General features: G+C 47.9%; 1 protein-coding gene across 21 annotated transcripts in view; it reads left to right on the top strand.

Annotated features, from left to right (window-relative positions):
- Positions 1 to 17,491, top strand: part of NFASC (neurofascin) — a 178,077-nt gene that overhangs the window by 48,117 nt on the left and 112,469 nt on the right. Inside the window, exon 1 of one of the 21 annotated variants that reach the window (XM_027611564.2) lies at positions 7,589 to 7,662. The exons of the other annotated variants lie outside the window; for them this stretch is intronic. The gene's annotated coding sequence lies outside the window, so the exon portion shown is untranslated. Of the gene's footprint in view, positions 1 to 7,588; positions 7,663 to 17,491 lie in introns of those variants that run through there. 21 annotated transcript variants of the gene reach the window in all.

Raw genomic sequence — 17,491 nt, 5'->3', positions numbered from 1 at the left:
TATTTAAAAACGGGGCCATTCTTCAGGAGGAGGGGAGGAGTCAAGACTGGAACTTAAGAAAGAGTTCTTTCCTGGAGCTGCCGGAAGGGATGGATAGTTTGTTTGTTTGGCTTTTATTTAAAAGAAGATTTGGTGTCTTTCAAACTGGTGGCACTGAAAGAGGTTGTTTTAAGGATAAGGAAGGAGCAGTTTCTGATCTGGGCTGACTCTGCCCAGTGATCAGGTGGTTTGGGGTTCTTGTGGTGGGTGGGGGAACAGCTGACAGCGTCATCCCTGTCCTCCTGGGGGGAGGGGGGCTCTGGTGCCCAGTTTCTGCATGGAAGCCTGCCTTGTGAGTTTGAACAGATTTTCTACAATCGGCTCGGCTAATGTGTCTAGCAGGGGGCAGTAAATGATTTATTTTAAAAGACAACCTATGAACCTCTTTCCACTCTCCCCAGGCAGCCCCTCCTCCCCGGCCGTGGGTCAGCCATGACCTGCAGGGTTAGGGTAAACTTAGAAGGCTCTGCCTGCCCACCCAAAAAGGGATTTGAAACATTGAAATGAGAGTCCCAAAGGCCAGGCTCTCCTTTAAGAAGAGAGAAAAGGAAAGCATTTATTATTAGCATTCTGCTTTTTTCTTTTAATTTTTAATTTATTTTAAAAAAATAAAGAGGTTTTTCTACCATGAGACGAGGTGTGAGGTGCCATCTGGACCGGAAGCAGGAAGAAGGAACATCCCAGGTTCCTTCCAACTATGTCATTTTGGTCTTCTTCCCTCGTTGTCCCCATCTTGGGGTCCCCGGTAATTTAAAAGCAAGACTGAGTTCAAGATCAGCTTCCTTTAGAACCCAAAAGAAAATGCTGTCTTCCAATCAGTGCATCATCTCCATCTGGACCCTGCTGACAGAGAGAAGAAACATGAAAGTGCATGAGGACACCTCTTGCAGGAACGGAGGGTGTCCCAAACTGGCAAGACAAATGCATGTGGCCTTTCAGAACAAGCCAGAATGTGGCAGCCTGCCTGCCCTCCTGGGACTGCAACTCGCAGATGACGGTTGCCATGGATACGGGCAACTGGGGCTCCCCTGGGGCAGTGGGGAGCTGAAGGTGTGAGGCTGTTTGTTGCAATGTCTGGGGGTAGTGTCTGTGCTTTCCTCACCGTGGAGCCACACGGTGAGGGACAGGGGACCTGCCTGGCCTGAGCGGTGCCTCCTCAGGGCCCACCCTGGGGGCCCTGTGTACCTAAGGCCACACCACCTGTGCAGAGTCTCTGGGCTTTAGGTGCCACATGGGGGGGCCTGTCCGTCGGTGCTGCATGTGCAGTTCTCTCCTCTTTTCTCCTTATTTTGGAGGCTGGCGGGGCTAATGCTAATAGCTCCCCAGACCCAGGAGAGCATTCCTGGATTGGAGGCATTACCTGGTGAACCTTTATACTATGAGTGGGGCTCTGTCCTGGAGGCTGCAGGAAAGGTATGAAAAGGTAGGGGGAACATACTTTATGCCATCCGGACATGCCTGGTATGAGGAGAGAGACACAGCCCATGCCCTCCTTGAGCTCCCAGCCCGATGGGGACCACCAGAGGTACACCAAGGATCCAGGGTCACGGACAGAGACAGGGTAGAAAAAGCCCATCACTGCACACTTCCCATAAAGTCAAACACGCCTGGGGTGTACCAGGTACTGTACATGGGCCTTTCCTGCCCCTCTGGACTCAGTATCGCCGCCCTTTCCCTAGCCTCCCTCCACGTCTGCCACACCAGGCCCTGGGCTCTTCTGAGACCCCAGCAGCTGGGGCACTTGGGCCCTGCCTTGCCGTTCCCTTGGCCAGGGGCTGTTTTCTCCATCACCTCCCAGCTGCCTCACTGTTTCACCTTATTTATTCAGATCTCTGCTTTGGTACAATTTCCGGACCACCCTGTGGCAAGCAGCATTTCCCGGCTTCCGGGACCGGGAAGACCTAAGACCCCTCCCTTAGCCTCTCCGCCTGCTTGGCTTTTCTTCATGGCACCTGTGCGGCTAACTAGTTTACTGCTGGATTGTCTGCCTCCACTGCTGGACAGTCAACTCCTCCAGTGCTGGGACAGTGCCTTGTTTACCACTGTGTCCCACTGCGAAGAGTATCACCTGGCACCTGGGAGGTACTCAATAAATACTGGATGAGTGAGCGACAAAGTGTGTAGCACATGGTTAGCTTTGCATTCTCCGAGAATGTCGACAAATGCTTTTCTAGTCGCCCACCAATTGTAAAGAAAAAACTTCTTACTTGGAATCCTAATTTGTGATGGAAAGACATTCTTCTTAAAATTAGATTTTGGTTTCCTAAGACAATATCTCTCACATGGGGGTATACGGACCCCGGGTGGTTCTTAGATATGATCATGGGAGTTTGGGGATTTGGGTTACTTTTGGAAGGTGTACATGGTCAAGTTTGGAGGACCCATGTGTAAGTTGCTGGAAATCATGTACATAAGTCTTATGAGGTAGGGTGCATTGGAGGTGGCCTCCGGAGAACTTTCTGGGAAGCAGATCTTGAGCAGCAAGTTGAAAGAAAGGAGCAGGTCTTTATACAAGACAGAAAGGCATTGGGCTTGCGTTCGGGGTCTGGCTTGTGATGGTAAGGGGCCATATGGGGCAAGCCCCCATGGGCCATGGGGTCCCAGCATATCTACTTGGCTGAAGTGGAGTCTGAACTTGGATAGAGCAAGGTGAAGCGGTTAAGCTGAGAGCACTTCCTGCCCTGGGAGCCTGCATTTGAGTGACAGCCATGCAGGGCTGGGACTGCACTGGAGCGGTGACCCATAAACTCTGCTCTCTGGCCCCCTCCCCATCACTTACGGCTCACTGCAGCCTTGTTGGTGTGACGGCCCCTCCAGGAAGTGCCCCCCCCCCCACCGTGGCCGGTGCAGCTGGGGTGGAGGGTGTGTGCAGGAGTCAGCTGGCAGGTGGAAGATTACCCAGCCCGCGGAGGCTGGTCCCCAGCTCACCAGCTTGCAGTCCTTTGTTTAACTGGGAATCAACCAGGCCAGAGGTCAGCATTTTCCTTGGAAGACTGTCAGAGCCTGCCTATGGTTAAGGGGGAGCAGGGTCAAGTTCCCAGGGAGTGGGCCAGGATCAGGCCCTATCTCCCGAATCAGCTCTCCACTGTCTGCAGTCTGGCTGGTGCCAGCACCAGGTGACTGGCAAGGTGGCCTCTGCAGCCTGGTCACCGAACCAGACGCGAGCCGCTGGGAGACCCTTTACCAACCAGGCAGTGACTTCCTTGTTATAGGGACGAGGTACCCAGAGTTACTGCAGAGCTGGGACCCAGACCAGCTCAACACTCTTTCTGACACCTACAGTTTGGGACAGGGGCCCAGGTGGGCAGTGAGATGGGGGCTCCAGCACCCTGCACCTTGCTTCCTATACTTCACTCCGAAGTATTAAGGTCTGCTCAGGGGGATTAAAAGTATCCCGCTCTCTGCTGGAGTGACGGTTGTTCTCCTTGAACATGCGGCTGTGATGTGGCTTCATCACCCTGCCGGAGGTGGCGGAACACACACGCTCCAGGACTGTGCTTGGGAGACTTTCAGCCATGGGGGTGAAGTGTGCATAATGAATAGCCCTGAAATGAAAGAGAGGGGCCTGTGCCTGGCAGGGCTCCACCCTTCTCTGTCGGCCGGCTTCCCTTCTACCTGCCCAGGTGCTTCCAGGGTCCCTCATCCTGGGGGTGGTTCCTGAAGTCACCGTCTGTGTTTTGAGGTCCCTTTCTCGTGCCCCCTCCCTGGCTTGGAGGATGGGATCGTGTGGAGGCCAGCAGAAGGGGAATGGGGCAGAGAGAATGCCTGACCTAGAAGATAAACTGAAGGCCTGTTCGGTTTGGGATCTTGAGGAGGGAGTGAGCAGTGTCTGAGTGTTAAGGGCTCTGGTTTTGGAGCCTGAGATTTGGAGCCTGAGATTTGCACTCAAGTCCCTTGCCCTGACCTTGATCAGGCTACTTAACCTTTCCAAGCTTCAGTTTCCTCATCTAAAAAGTAGAGTTAAAAGTGCCTTGAACACATGGGGCACCTGGGTGGCTCAGCCCATTAAGTGTCTGCCTTTGGCTCAGGTCATGATCCTGGGGTCCTGGGATGGAGCCCCAGGTTGGGCTCTCTGCTCAGTGGGGAGCCTGCTTCTCCCTCTGCCTACCACTCCCCCTGCTTGTGCACTCTCTCTCTCAGATAAATAAAGTCTTTTTAAAAAAAGGCAGCACCTCGCACACAGCACTGTGATGAGGACTCCCTGAAATAATATATATCAATAGAGCACTCATCCAAGTGCCCAGTCCCTAGTAGGTAAACATGATAACGTAACTCAGCATCGTCATCATCATCACATGATGGCCCAGTGCCTACATTGTGCCCAGCACTGTGGTGTGTATTACAGAAGATCAAGGGGATTTCTGCCCCAGCCATTGGGCATGGATGGGTCTGAATAGAGAGAATGACATAAAAGAGAGTACCCTGCAAAACATACACATCAATCTAAAATGGGGGGATTTCAAACTAAACAAGGGTGTTGGGGAGAAATCCATAAGGGAAGGCCTTTTGAGGCATTGATTGTGGGATTAGGAAGAAGCTTGGCATATTTTCAAAATAATATTCCAGTTTTAGTATCTCTCCCCACCCTTCTCTCCCTAAGTGAACAATTGAGAATAACACAGTGGGTTTCAAGGAGGAAGTCCTTGGCCAGGTGGCCAGTAGCCCAGGGAATAAAACCCTCCATCTTCACATTCACCTTGCTCTCCTGGGGGCAGAGAAGGAGCCTCCTTCTCAAAGATCAGAGCGTCTGCATGGCCCAATGGAGGAAGAATCTTCCACCCTCTTTGCTCTCGCTGGACTCTGTGGGATGCTAGAAATATTTTTCAACCCACCGAAGGAGAAAGAACTGACCAGGGCCTGTGCCAAAATATTCAGTAAATTCAAAAGGCTTTTGTTTGATGAAGAAAGTGGCTGGCCTGGCGCCTCCTCTTCTGATCTGACATCACAGCCTGGTGGGTTGGGCCTTCCATTCTCGTCCAGCCCCCACTCCGGGGCTGAAAGGCAGTTCGCCTATTCAGGATTCTTTAGGAAAGCTCATTTCTGGTTCCACTTGTTTGTTGAACAGCCGTAGACAACTCCTTGGGCCCCTCTGGCCTGAGTTGCTTCACGGGTGAAATGGCCATACCAGCTCTGCTCCCTCTGAAGGGGAGTTCTGACCTGGTGGTCTCTTGCTCGCCTCCAGCTCTCAGGTCTGAGCTTGGATGACGCGAGTGTTGCCCCTTTTCCAGATGGGCACTCCGGGATGTCAAACATACAATTCTGCCATGATCCAAAACACGTTTGAGCTCTGCTTTGGAATTTGCCTTTGAGCTTGGGCACATTCATTCAATATCCTCAGTGATGGACAGTCTTCTTCCTCTTAGAGGGAAGTTGGTTTCCGAATCAGGACAGTAAGTCATGTAGTATACACACGTGTCATGACAATAAGGATATGATCAAACTGAATGAAGACACTTCTAGTTCCAAACAAATGAGGCTGATTTTGTTCTGCTTTAAACTGACTCAGAAGTCAGTTCCAAGTAAAATTTTAAGAACGTTTTGAGCAAGCACTGCATCCTGAGAACACAGGGGGTAGACTTTTGTAATTTTAAGGACAACACTCATTTGGATACATTAATTCTGTTTTTAAAAAAATGAATTTCTACTTTATATATTTATACTGCATGTTTTAAAAAGGCAATTATCCTCTTTGTTCCTGTTCATTTCCTAATGCATTTGTTTTATGTTAGGGTGTCTGTGATTTTTATTTTCCTAAAAATGTGGCTTGCCCTGATCATTATCAGTTATAAAAACATAAAACGTCCCGTTTCATGGTTCTCAGACCTACCTCAGCTCGCTCAAACCCAGACTTCTGGGCTCACACACTTTCTGATTTGGTAAGTCTAGGGGGGCTTTGTAATTTGCATTTTTAATAGACTCCCAGGTGATGCTGCTGCCCTGGGACCATATTTTGCGAACCCCTGGCCTAACTGAAAGGGGTTTTGGTGATCAAATCCAACTCCCTTTGTTGTACAGATTGGTAAACTGAGGTACAGGGAGATGTGCCTCCCTTGCAAAGCTGGCAGTGAAATCCAAACATCCTATATGCCCCGTCTGGTGCTTCTCAAACTCCTGTCTCTTGATTTGGGAATAGTTAACAGGACACCAGTTTTTAGGATTTTGCAAAACCTTCTTTTTTTTTTTAAGATTTTATTTATTTATTTGACAGAGAGAGACACAGCAAGAGAGGGATCACAAGCAGGGGGAGTGGGAGAGGGAGAAGCAGGCCTCCCGTGGAGCAGGGAGCCCAAGGCGGGGCTCGATCCCAGGACCCTGGGATCATGACCTGAGCCAAAGGCAGACGCTTAATGACTGAGCCACCCAGGCGCCCTGCAAAACCTTCTTAATTTCAAATAATCTGGCCTGGGGACGCCTGGGTGGCTCAGTTGATTGGGCGACTGCCTTCGGCTTGAGTTGTGATCCCAGGGTCCTGGGATCGAGTCCCGCGTGGGGTTCCCTGTTCAGCGGGGAACCTGCTTCTCACTCTGCCTCTCCCTCTGCTGTTCCCCCTGCTTGTGGTCTCTCACTCTCTCTCTCAAATGAATAAAAAAAAAAAAATAGTAGTCTGGCCTGTTAGCCCCTTTAGTATGACCAAGTCATGATTTTCATCTCACTGCCGGAATAGCTTGTGTTTAATTTGCTTTTTTTTTTTTATTGTGATAACATATCTGCAACCTAAAATTTACTTTCTTCACTATTTTTCGTGTGCAGTTAATTCTGTAGCATGAAGCGCATTCACATTGTTGTGTGACTGTTACCACCGTCTATCTCCAGAACTCTCTCATCTTCCCCACCTGAACATCTGTCCCCGTTAAACAGTACCTCCCTGTAGCCCCCTCCCCCAGCCCCCGGTAACCACCATCCTACTTCCTGTCTCTGACGTGAACGATTCCAGGTACCTCAGCTAAGCGGAATCAGACAGTACTTGTCCTTTTGTGACTGGCTTTTTTCACTGAGCACAATCAGGTCTTCATGGTTCATCCGTGTTGTACCATATATCAGAATTTCTTTCCATTTTAAAACTGAGTAATATCCTGTTGTCTGTATATACTACATTTTGTTTGTCCATCCATCTGTTGATGGACACTTGAGTGGCCTCCACTTTTTGGTTTTTATGAATAATACTGCTGTGAACATGGGTGTGCAAGTATCTGTTTGAGTCCCTGCCTTCAGTTCTTTTGGGTATATGTCCAGAAGTGGAATTACTGGGTCATATGGCAATTCTGTGTTTCATTTTCTTCCTTTTTTTTTTTAAGAATTATTTATTTATTAGAGAGAGAGAGAGAGCTCATGAGCATGAGGTGGTGGAGGGGGAGAGACAAAGGGAGAGGGAGAGAGAATCTCAAGCAGATACTCTGCTGAGTGTGGGGCTGGATCTCATGACCCTGAGATCATGGCCTGAGCTGAAATCAAGAGTCAGATGCTCAACTGACTGAGCCACCTAGGTGCCCTCTGTGTTTACTTTTCTGAGGAACCTGCTTTGCTTTTGATTCCAGGAGCTTAAGGATCTGCCATGAACAAATTTGTGGATAACAGAGTCTGAATAGGCCCTGGCTCTTACTCCTCTGGTGCCCATGTTGGGAGGTGAGTCGGCTGCCCCTAGGCCTCGTGATAGAGCAACCCTGTTATTCCCAGTTTACTCCTAGAGGCTGTAGGTGGTCTTTCAGGCTTTCTCTCTTCCACTCCTTGACTCTGCTCCGACTTCACTGTCACCAATCTCCATTCGTATTTGTCTTGGGACATTTATGTGTTTGTGTTCCCGTCCACCAAATCTCACCAGCCCCAGAAGGCTCCCACTGCATTGCAGAACGAAGTCTGGAATGAATGGGGCCAACCCCATCGCACTGCACCTTCCATTCTCTGGGTGGAATACAACTGTCCTCCCAGGAAGGCAGCATGTCAGGGGGTGGGGTGGGAAGACCTCACACAGAATGGAGAGTAAGAAATACACAGTTAATGAATGAGTATGACGAAGAGCCTAGAATGCTCTCAGGCAGGGTTTGGGGGCTGGGCATTTTGCAAGAAATAGCCAACTACTTGGCTTGGCTTTTGCCACCACCCAGCAGTCTCTGGGGCTACACCACCTGCAGGGACCCTGGTGCTGCCCTGGGAATAAAGAGGGCAGTTGGGAAGTCTAGTGCCTTCTGCTTCTGAATAGGTGCCAGCTTGAGGGTTGGAGGACGAGTCTTCCACCCTCATCTGGGGGGATCTAGAGCAGCGACTCCCGAAATCAGCAGAGGGAGCACTGGGAGTAAAAGAAGAAGGAAGAATAGGCTCTAGACTTGTCAACTTGGTTCCAGCCCAAGTCTGCAAAAACCCAAATGTCTCTTCAGCTGACTCAAGAGGATACTGTGAAACTTCAAAACCAAAATGACTGTATTTTAAGTTTAAGGAAAATTGAGACTACGCAGCATTCTCTTCCTGGTTGATTTGCAGAACCCTTCTATCCATGATGCAATAGCAGGCAAGTGTGGAATTCCTTCAAGTGGGTGCGTATCACTTTTCCACCCTTTCCAGGGTCACTTAACGGAGTGGCTAGGTCACTTAAAATTTTTTTTAAAGTGACAAGATGCCCGTTATTGATGTCATCAGAAATTACTTTTTTGGTCTAGTTCTAGTGCCCCATTATCCAAATTAACAGAGGGTAAAGTGAAGTAGATGTGGTAGTTAATTCACGGAATCCTTGTTGGCTAGGAATAACATCCTTTTTGTTGATTTTGTATCAGCAGGTGATGCAGCCTTTCTGTGTAGAGTTTTATGGTTACAGTCCACTTTTACTGACATGTCTCTACACATTGGTAAATGGCTTGTCAGATCTGGATACTTTGACTTTCTCTTCCTTCCGGCCATTTTCTCGGAGGGAGGTGGTCCAGACTGCCAGCCCTAAACGTGTTACATCCTTGTTTCCTTCCCTCCGGTCGGAAGGAAGGCAGCTAAGGGTTCCCAGATCCCAGGAACAATCAGGGAAAGTAAATGTACCGGGTGGCAATTGGAGATATCTGCCTGGCTGCTGGGAGCCCGTCATCAGGTCTTCAGAAGACAAATTTGTAGAATCCATTAACATCGATGCTTGCTGCTAATTGTAACCAGACCCCCACCTTATCTCAGCATCTTGCTGCTGCTTGAAAAGGGCAGTTCCCCTCCAGGAGCTGATTACCCTTTCCTGCTGCTCTGTGTATAAAAATGAGAGGATGTTTATTTGCTGAAGGCTGCAGTAGAGTCTTCAAATGAGACCAGCACAGTCTTTATGGGCCTCCCCTGTCCCTGAGAGCTGTCTGCATACATCTGCTTAGGGTGAGGCACAGCACCCAGGCAGATGCGGCTGACTTGCCAGGTGTTAGACCTTCAGGAAGAGTTATTCAGTGCTTTAAATCCCCCGAGATAGAGGCCATGAGGCGCCTCCTTGGTAACATCCATCCCTTCCTCCATCCATTCTTTCAGGTAGTGTTTGCTGAGCATTCAGGTACTTGTGCTGGGAGCAGCCCTGCGGCCAGAGCTGTGTGAGACCTGGCGTGTGCTGTCTCAGAGCCTCCAGGATGCTTGAGGAAGCCAGACTGTTCTACAGGAAAATGTAGGCAGCAATACAGGGCAGGCCTTGGGCCAACAACCCCGTTGTGTTCTAGGTAAATAAAGAGCATGTTAAACTCAAGCTCTTGCTCCTAAACAAGACATGAAGTAATACCAGGAGTGGGGGAGAAGTCAAGTATTTTAAGTATCTTAAGGAAAAGTATTTAAGAAACATGGTGTCTGTATCTTTGGAAAGTTGGGGGGCCTTTTCTAAGAGGGGGTTATGGGGGGGTGACTGTGCATGCATCCCCTGGTGCTCGCCCAGTGGTCTGGTGCCGTGGGAGTGGGCCAGGCCTTCTTGGGCAAGCATAGTGGGATGGACAGAGAAGGTATTACCTCAACTGAGAGCCAATGAAATTTGGGTCTCCATCACAGGAGCTAGATATATAAGGTGTCTTGAGTCATATTTGAGGGTAGAATGTAAAAATCTCCTCCCCCAGACAGGATTCTTGATAACTTGGCATCTTGGCCCGGAGCCCCTGGAAAGGCAAGGGCTTTTGTGCTACAACTTCATGAGGGAGCATGATCTCAGAGAACAGAAGCGAAGGAAAAGGTGAGAGATACAGGGAAAGAGGGCAAGGCCGTGAGGATACATTATTGATCTGGTCGCCTCTTGGTATCAAGCCCAACCAGTGGCTCGGTCTTTCAGGATTATAAAAACAGATTGCTCCTTGGGACAGTCAGTCAGGAGAGGAAGGGCTACCTTCTCCCAATGGTAAAGAGCTCGTCCCACTGGGCATCCATTCCCCTGCCTCTCTGGGTGGCACATGGCCAGGCTCCCGAGTGGCCTTGCATTGTCTCACTCCCCAGCGTCAGTAAGAAGCCCTAGAGATGGAAGCAAGAGGTACAGGAAGTAGGAATTCATCGAGGCACTGCTGGTGGTGCCCATGTGAAGTGGGTAGCTCTCACAGAGGCGGTCACTCCAGTAGTGTCCGGGACTATAAGAAAAGGCCAAAGGCTCTGGGGACAGATGTGGCTTGAGAGGCACTTGACCACATACCTGCACACCACAATGGACAGGAGGCAAGAGAAATTTTCTTTCAATATTGGCAAAAGTGTGGGGCGTAGAGTGGAACGGAGGGATTGGGGGGGTGGGGCAGGGGTAGCCCAAGAAGCATTATTGGTTTTCCCAAGAGAGATGGAGATAAAGATGAAGAGGAAGGATGCCCAGAGGAGCAGCAGCACCTGCCACTGAGTCTGCTGCGGCCAAAGCTCTGGTCAGACTAACCCAGTCCGCGGGGAGACCATTTTCTTTCTGGTCCTGGCCTCCCTGGAGCTCTGCACCTAACCCAGCCCAGGGCAAAAGATTCTGTGTACTCCCCTGTTAGTACTAAGCACCAGTGTGTGCCTTGTCCTGGTATAGGCCTGTCGTGCTGGGTTGTTTTAAATTCGAGTTCATCAATGAGCCCCACAGTAAGCACTATATGAGCATATGAAGGTAGCTCAGGGTTGGTAAAAATAGAAACATTTCGAGTAAAGTGGATTCTCTGACACCTGCTATACCTGGGAAGGTTGCTTTTGTGAGGCTGCATTAATCCTTCTTGACCCTCTTGAATAGTTAACCCCTTCCTTCCCTGAACTCTTAAGACTCAGCTCTGTCTCCGTGACCTACTGCTGCCTACCAGGCCACCCCCAGACTTAAAACAACAACCTATCACTTATTCACAATTCTGGGGGTCAGCAATTTCAGCGGGGCTTGGTTGGGACGTTCTTCTGATGGTCATGCCTGGACTCATGTGGCTGCAGTCCCCTGGTGGCTCAAAGGGGGCTGGATGATCTCAGCTGATTGGTCCGGGGCTCTGCTAGATGGTAGCAAGATGGTAGCAGCTTGCTGCATAAGGCCATTGATTGAACACCTGGAATGTGGCTGCCCTGAGCTGAGATGTCCTGTAAATGCAAACCACACACACAGCGGATTTTGAAGACTTTGTAACTATGTCTACTGCAAACCATCTCATTTAGTAATTTTTATATATTCATTACATGTTGAAATAACTTTTGGAGATTGGGTTAAATAAAGTATATGGAAGTTAATGTTACCTGTTTCTATTAGACTGTTTTGTAGTGTTTTAATACAACTATTAGAAAATTAAAAATTATACATGTGGCTTGTGCTGTTATATTTCTGTTGGACTACATTGCGCCATGTGAAGGAAATGTGTAGTTGCATGACACGTGGATCTAGAACATACATTTCATGGTTTACACATGTAACTGATAAAACAGATGTATGTTCCTGCCTTTCTTCTCTTGCCCATACATTTCACTTCTGGTGGAAGGATCCAGAATCACTTACATTTGGGGAGCCTGGGCTAGGATGCAGAGCCTTGTTTTGCAGCACCTCTGTTTTGTGAAGAAAGGGAAGAAAGCCCAGGGAGGGAAATGACTTAGTAAGGACTAGAACCCAGGATTCCTGCTATCCAGGCCTGTCTATGCTACTCACACCCTTCAGTGACACTTGGTTGAATCCCAGACTTCTCCGTAGACCATCTGCTTCTCCAGCTGAGGTGCTCTCCTCTTTCCAGACACCCTAAAACCCTTCCCTACCCCAATCGCATGCCTTGCCTTCGTGCCACAGGCAACCTGACATTTTATACTCAATCCCAAGCGACAGAAGCAGATGCAGGAGCTCAGAGTACTGCCATTTGACATTCTGCTGTAATCAGCTGTTGTTCACTCACCTAACCTACACAGGTGGGACCAGACTGGGAGCAGGGCTCCCAAATCAGCCTGGAACCAAGAATGAAAAGTAGAGCCTATGATTATTACTGACCATCACTGAGCTAGCTGGGCTAAAGCACATCTGCCTCGCCTTTTGGCCCAAATGCTCCGAGGTCCTAAGGGAGTCTGTAGCTTCCATGGCTACAGCAAAGCAAAGCTGTGCTGCACCCCTTGCAGAAGCTCCAACACAAATATCATTAGACAGCAGGGAAACAATTATCACGTTTTCTAGTGATCTGGTTGAGACTTGAACTAAAGCACAGCAGGAAGCATGAATAGGAAGGGACCAAGCAATTAGATACTTAGGAGCTAAAATTGATAGGAATTGGGTGTGGGAGGCTTGGAGAGAGGAGTCTGGTTCTTGCGTCTAGCTGGGTGAACCTGCTGGATGATGATCTCCTTCACTGATAATGCGACTATAAGGAAGAGGTGGAGGTTTGATAGAGATCATAGGTCTGGTGTAATTATGTTGTTTTTAAGGTGGTGTATGGGAGACCCTTGGGGAGAAGATCAGTAAATAGCTAGAGATAACAGATTTAATTGTGGAAGAGAAGGAAGGACACCAGCAATTGATATTGAGTAGCAGCAGGTGGTTGAAACCATTGGTGGAGATAAGCTTCTTCAGGGGGGTTGTGGAGACTCAGAAGACAACATGACCGAGAGTGAGACCCTGGGAAATAGGCATGTTTCCAGTGCAGGGAAAGGAAACAGAACCTTTGAAGAAGTCCAAGAAGTGATCCAGCCATAGGGCCTGGGACTTCATCTGTAATTGCTAACGAAAAGGAGAAAGAGATTCCTGGAATGTAGTGAGCCATGTGTTGTTCGTCTTTTTATCTCCCAAAGGGCTTTTAGAAGACACACAATTAATGTTTGTTAAATTGAATTAAGTTGCATTATAGTGCACTGCACTGATTTGAGCTGAATTGAGTTTACTACTTCCTGGGCTGCTCTAGGAGTTTTAGGCTTTCGCTCTGCTCTGCCCAGATTCTCCCCTTTCCTTTCTCTTGTTCACCAAGTCCAGGACACAACAAGAACTTTGTTGCCCAATTAAACATTTCAGAGTCTAAGGAAAAGCTACCGATTATCTCACCATTACCATTTGCCTACCTTCAGGTGATAGTGAGCAGAATGCCCAAGGTAACAGAGGCTTAGGTAAAAGGACATGGAATGACCTCTCATAATGAAACAGTCGGAAGGTAGGTGGTTTCAGTTCTGAGGCAGGACTTTGGTTGTAAAGGACCTGTGCTTTTTTTTTTTTTTTAATCTTTCAAATTTCGTATCTTTACTTTGTCAACTCTCAGTTCCTACATTTACTACCTCATGGTTTTGAGATGGCTCCATAATTCCAAGCATCATGTCCTAAAATAGTCAAGTTCTTGGTAAGAATAAAATGTCAGGCCTCTGCTGTATCTTTGACGGAGATAAAAATCTTCATCAGAAGTTTCCCCAGCTGACTTCCTGTTATGCCTCATCAGCCAGGTTGGCCATATGTCCATCCCTAAGCCAACTACTAGCTAAGGGGAATGGTATTACCATGCTTGGCTTAACCAGATCATGGCTCATCCTTTGGAGCTGGAGGAAGATCCACCTTCCTTGGGCATGGTACTACCAGAAAAAACAAAAACAAAAAACAAAACTGTGCCCCATAAACTAGGGAAGAAGGAGGGAATGGCTGTGGAAAGAAATCAGTGGTGTCTTCCTTACCCGTATTTTTGGTCCTTGTGACTTAGGTTTGAAAACATTCAATTCAACATTTATCGAGTACTTACTCAATGTATCAAGAATAGTTATTTCACCACTGAGGCAGATAACAGGTCAGATTTTAAAATCTGAGTAGATCCTTCTGCCTACCACCTCTTGTTGAGCTCTGTTACTCCTTGGTGGACTTTTCTCGCTTGGGATCCTGAACCAACCCTCTAGGTTCTGCTCAGTTCTAAACTGGTAATGTGGCCAGTTCCCTCACCATCTTGGTTGGTGCTACCCCTGACTTTCAAAATCCTGGATTCCCATCATCTTTGTTGTGTTTCGGTGGACCTTGTCCTCTATACTCCTGGTCTCCTCCCTTTAAAATATTTTCCTGCCTATTCTCCTATCTATCTCTGATCCATCTCCCTCAGTCTCAGTTTCCATCTGTCAACGTCAATGTCACCTTCTCGCTGGTGTGCTCACTCTCTTTTTCTTCCTACCCTCTTCACTCTCTTCCCACCTTGGGCCTTGTATCACTCTGTTCCTCCGAAGTCACCTGCTGACCTCTGCTGACTGTTCCCAATTTGGACAGTCTGTGGCTCAGAAAGTTCCAATAAGTCCCCATTGCCTGTTACATGAAGTCTGAAATCTGATAAAAAGATAGATACCTAGCCAACAACAGTGTTGCCTTTGTAGAGGGGACTTGGGTGAGGGGTTCCTTAACGTCATCTGTATTACTTGAGACTTTTACTGCAGCAAAGTATTCTGTGTGACTTGCATAATTAAAAAACAAAACAAGAAACCTCTAGCCCAGCATTCTGAGCTTTCCACATTCTTTCCAGCTCCTCTCCCACTACTCTTCTATGTGAACTTTCCTCTCCATTCAGATTGGCATCCTTCCTCCCCTCGAAACCAGCCTTGAACTGTTGCACAAGATACAACCCATTATCAAATGACCTGTGCCTTTCCCTTCTGACTTAATCAATCTCTACCCCTTCCTCAAGCTTCCAAGACCTAGACTGACTAACACCTTGCCCAGCAGCCCCATCTCACCTCCTGCTAGCCCCTCCCCCTCCCCATAAGCGTGCTGGGATCTCTTGCATTCTCTGTGAGCTTTTCCTGTTGTACATCAGGGTCCCGGACACGGCGACCCCTATGTCACTCAGCTCTGCTCTTTTGGTGATGCCTGATAGCACATCCGCTCTCGCTGCCTTTATTCATTCATTCTGATTTTTGCTGGTGACACTGAATGTGACTGGCGTGGCTGAGGCAGAATGTCAGCTGACGGTAGTGGGCTTTAAGATATGGTCTTCCAAAATGCACTGACCATGAACTGAAAACACTTGCACTATTCATTTGGCTTTTAGATGTTTACTTCCTGGTTATACCTCTGATATTGTAGCCTTGAGGCATTGCTTAAATGGCACATCGTTACCCACTGCTTCCTATATATCTTATCCCCTTAATAAGATTGTAATGGCATAAAGGGCAGTATCATATCTTATTTATTTCTATGTACTACCCCCCAGCATCGTTCTCAGTAAATAATTTATTGTTTTGATTTTAATCCAATTTCCTTACAACATTTTCTTCATAGCTATATTTTCAAACCAGCACTCATAGACTTACTCATTTTTTAAATACTTAAGACCCCGCATTTGAATTTGAAGGTTGTTGTTTCCAGTCTCCTTTATGTAAGTGACCCCTCTAACCCTATAATCACCTACTTGGAGGTTCAACGACTGGAAGAGCCTTCTCTGGGTTTCTACTTTTCTCCCCGATCTGTAGGAGGTTGAGAATGAAGGGAATTGGTTCTGCAAATGGGATAAGTTGCCTGGAAATGGCCTGATCCACTGGTTTCCTTGAGACTGTGTTGTGTAGAAGCTTCTGAACAGCACACAGCTCTGCCCACTCTCTGGCCTGAAGGAGAGCGCAAGGAGTGGGCCAGAAGGAACGAAATGGAGGCGGGGGAGCCAGAGTGGGGTAATCAGAAAAGCTGAACGCAGAGAACTGAGGCCCATTGCCTGAGGTTGCTGCAAAATTGGTGGGAGGGGGAGCAGCGCAGCCCCTCCTCCCCCCCCACCCCACTGTGGCTGGTGCTCCATGGCTTTAATAATTGTTTTCTGAGTAGCATTTAGACTGGCATTTAGTCAGGCCCAGAATGCGAATTCTTGCAGAGGAGGCAGCCAGCACAATCCTGCTTTGTTCTAGTTCTTTGAGGACTAAGGAAATAATTTTTAAAACAATACCCTCCTTCCTGGGCTGTCACTTATTTGTTTGCTCTGAGGATTTCTCAGTAACTCTTTGGTCTCTGTTGTTTGTGTTTAACCTCTGTGCTCCTAACCACAATGTAGGAATTGGTAGGAGGGAGGGTTTGGGTTTTTATGAAAGGCTGGTGATGTGTTAATTGTGCTGTTCTACGTATATTGGACACTCGTCAAGGGTTGTGGGCCAGGGTCTCTCTTTCCTTTTTCCCTTTAGGCATCCATTCGACACTTTGCAGGCCTTGGTTTGACACAGTCCAGGACCATTCTAGGAACTACTTGGGGGTGGAAAAGAAGTAAAAGACATAGTGTAGTCAGTATACAATATTATTATAAATGGCTGACACTACTTATTGAATTTCTTTGACTCTGACCAGAAACTAGGCTAGAAACATTATAGATATCGCTAAGTGTAATCGTTAAACATTTCTTGAGTGGTTTTTTTTCCCAGGCCCGATGCTAGGGGTTGGGAGGGAACTTAGGCCAGCAGGAAAGACAACTAGCCTTAAGCAAGTAATTACAAGTGTGTATGGGTGCCTTGCCACTCTTAAGGGTGCTCTTCCCAGCTGCATCAGATCACTGGAGCTTGTTAGTAGAATGTAGCCCCAGATATGCTGCATTTTAACAAGATCACTGGGTGATTCATTTGTATGTGCTGCAAAGAAGGCACTGCCAGCAAACTGGGATTTAGCTTGCTCCAGGATGGCAGATCAAAGAAGGTTCTCTGCGGAAGTGACTTTTAAGCTAAGAAATGATGAGGGCCTAGCAGGAAAGAAGGTAACAGGTGGAAGGTGAGGTGGAGGAAGCTTCAGGCAGAGGGAGCAGCATGTGCATGCTGGGGCTGTGACATGCAGTATGATAGCAGAGCTCAGGGGTAGACATGGGCCAGCTGGGGGAAAGCCTTGTAAACCAGGGTAGAGAACTTAGATCCAGTGTGAATGGATTGAAGAGAAATACTGTCCCCGCTTTATAGATGAGGATCAAACCAGAGCTCAGACAGGTTGAATAACTGGCCCAAGGCCACAGAGCTAGGAACTCTTTGGTAAACTAATATGGGCTGGAATTTATATCTGGGTCGCTAATTCCAAAGCCCCTTTTCCAAACCTCTTCATGATTTTGTCTTCTCAGGTAATTAAGAAGACAAAATATGATATAATTTTTAATGCATCTCTGTA

The sequence above is a fragment of the Zalophus californianus genome, chromosome 10 (genome assembly GCF_009762305.2).
Source record: "Zalophus californianus isolate mZalCal1 chromosome 10, mZalCal1.pri.v2, whole genome shotgun sequence".
In the NCBI taxonomy this organism is placed as follows: Eukaryota; Metazoa; Chordata; class Mammalia; order Carnivora; family Otariidae; genus Zalophus; species Zalophus californianus.
Note: the sequence above shows the minus strand (reverse complement) of the source record. Positions and strands in the feature narration are given on the sequence as shown.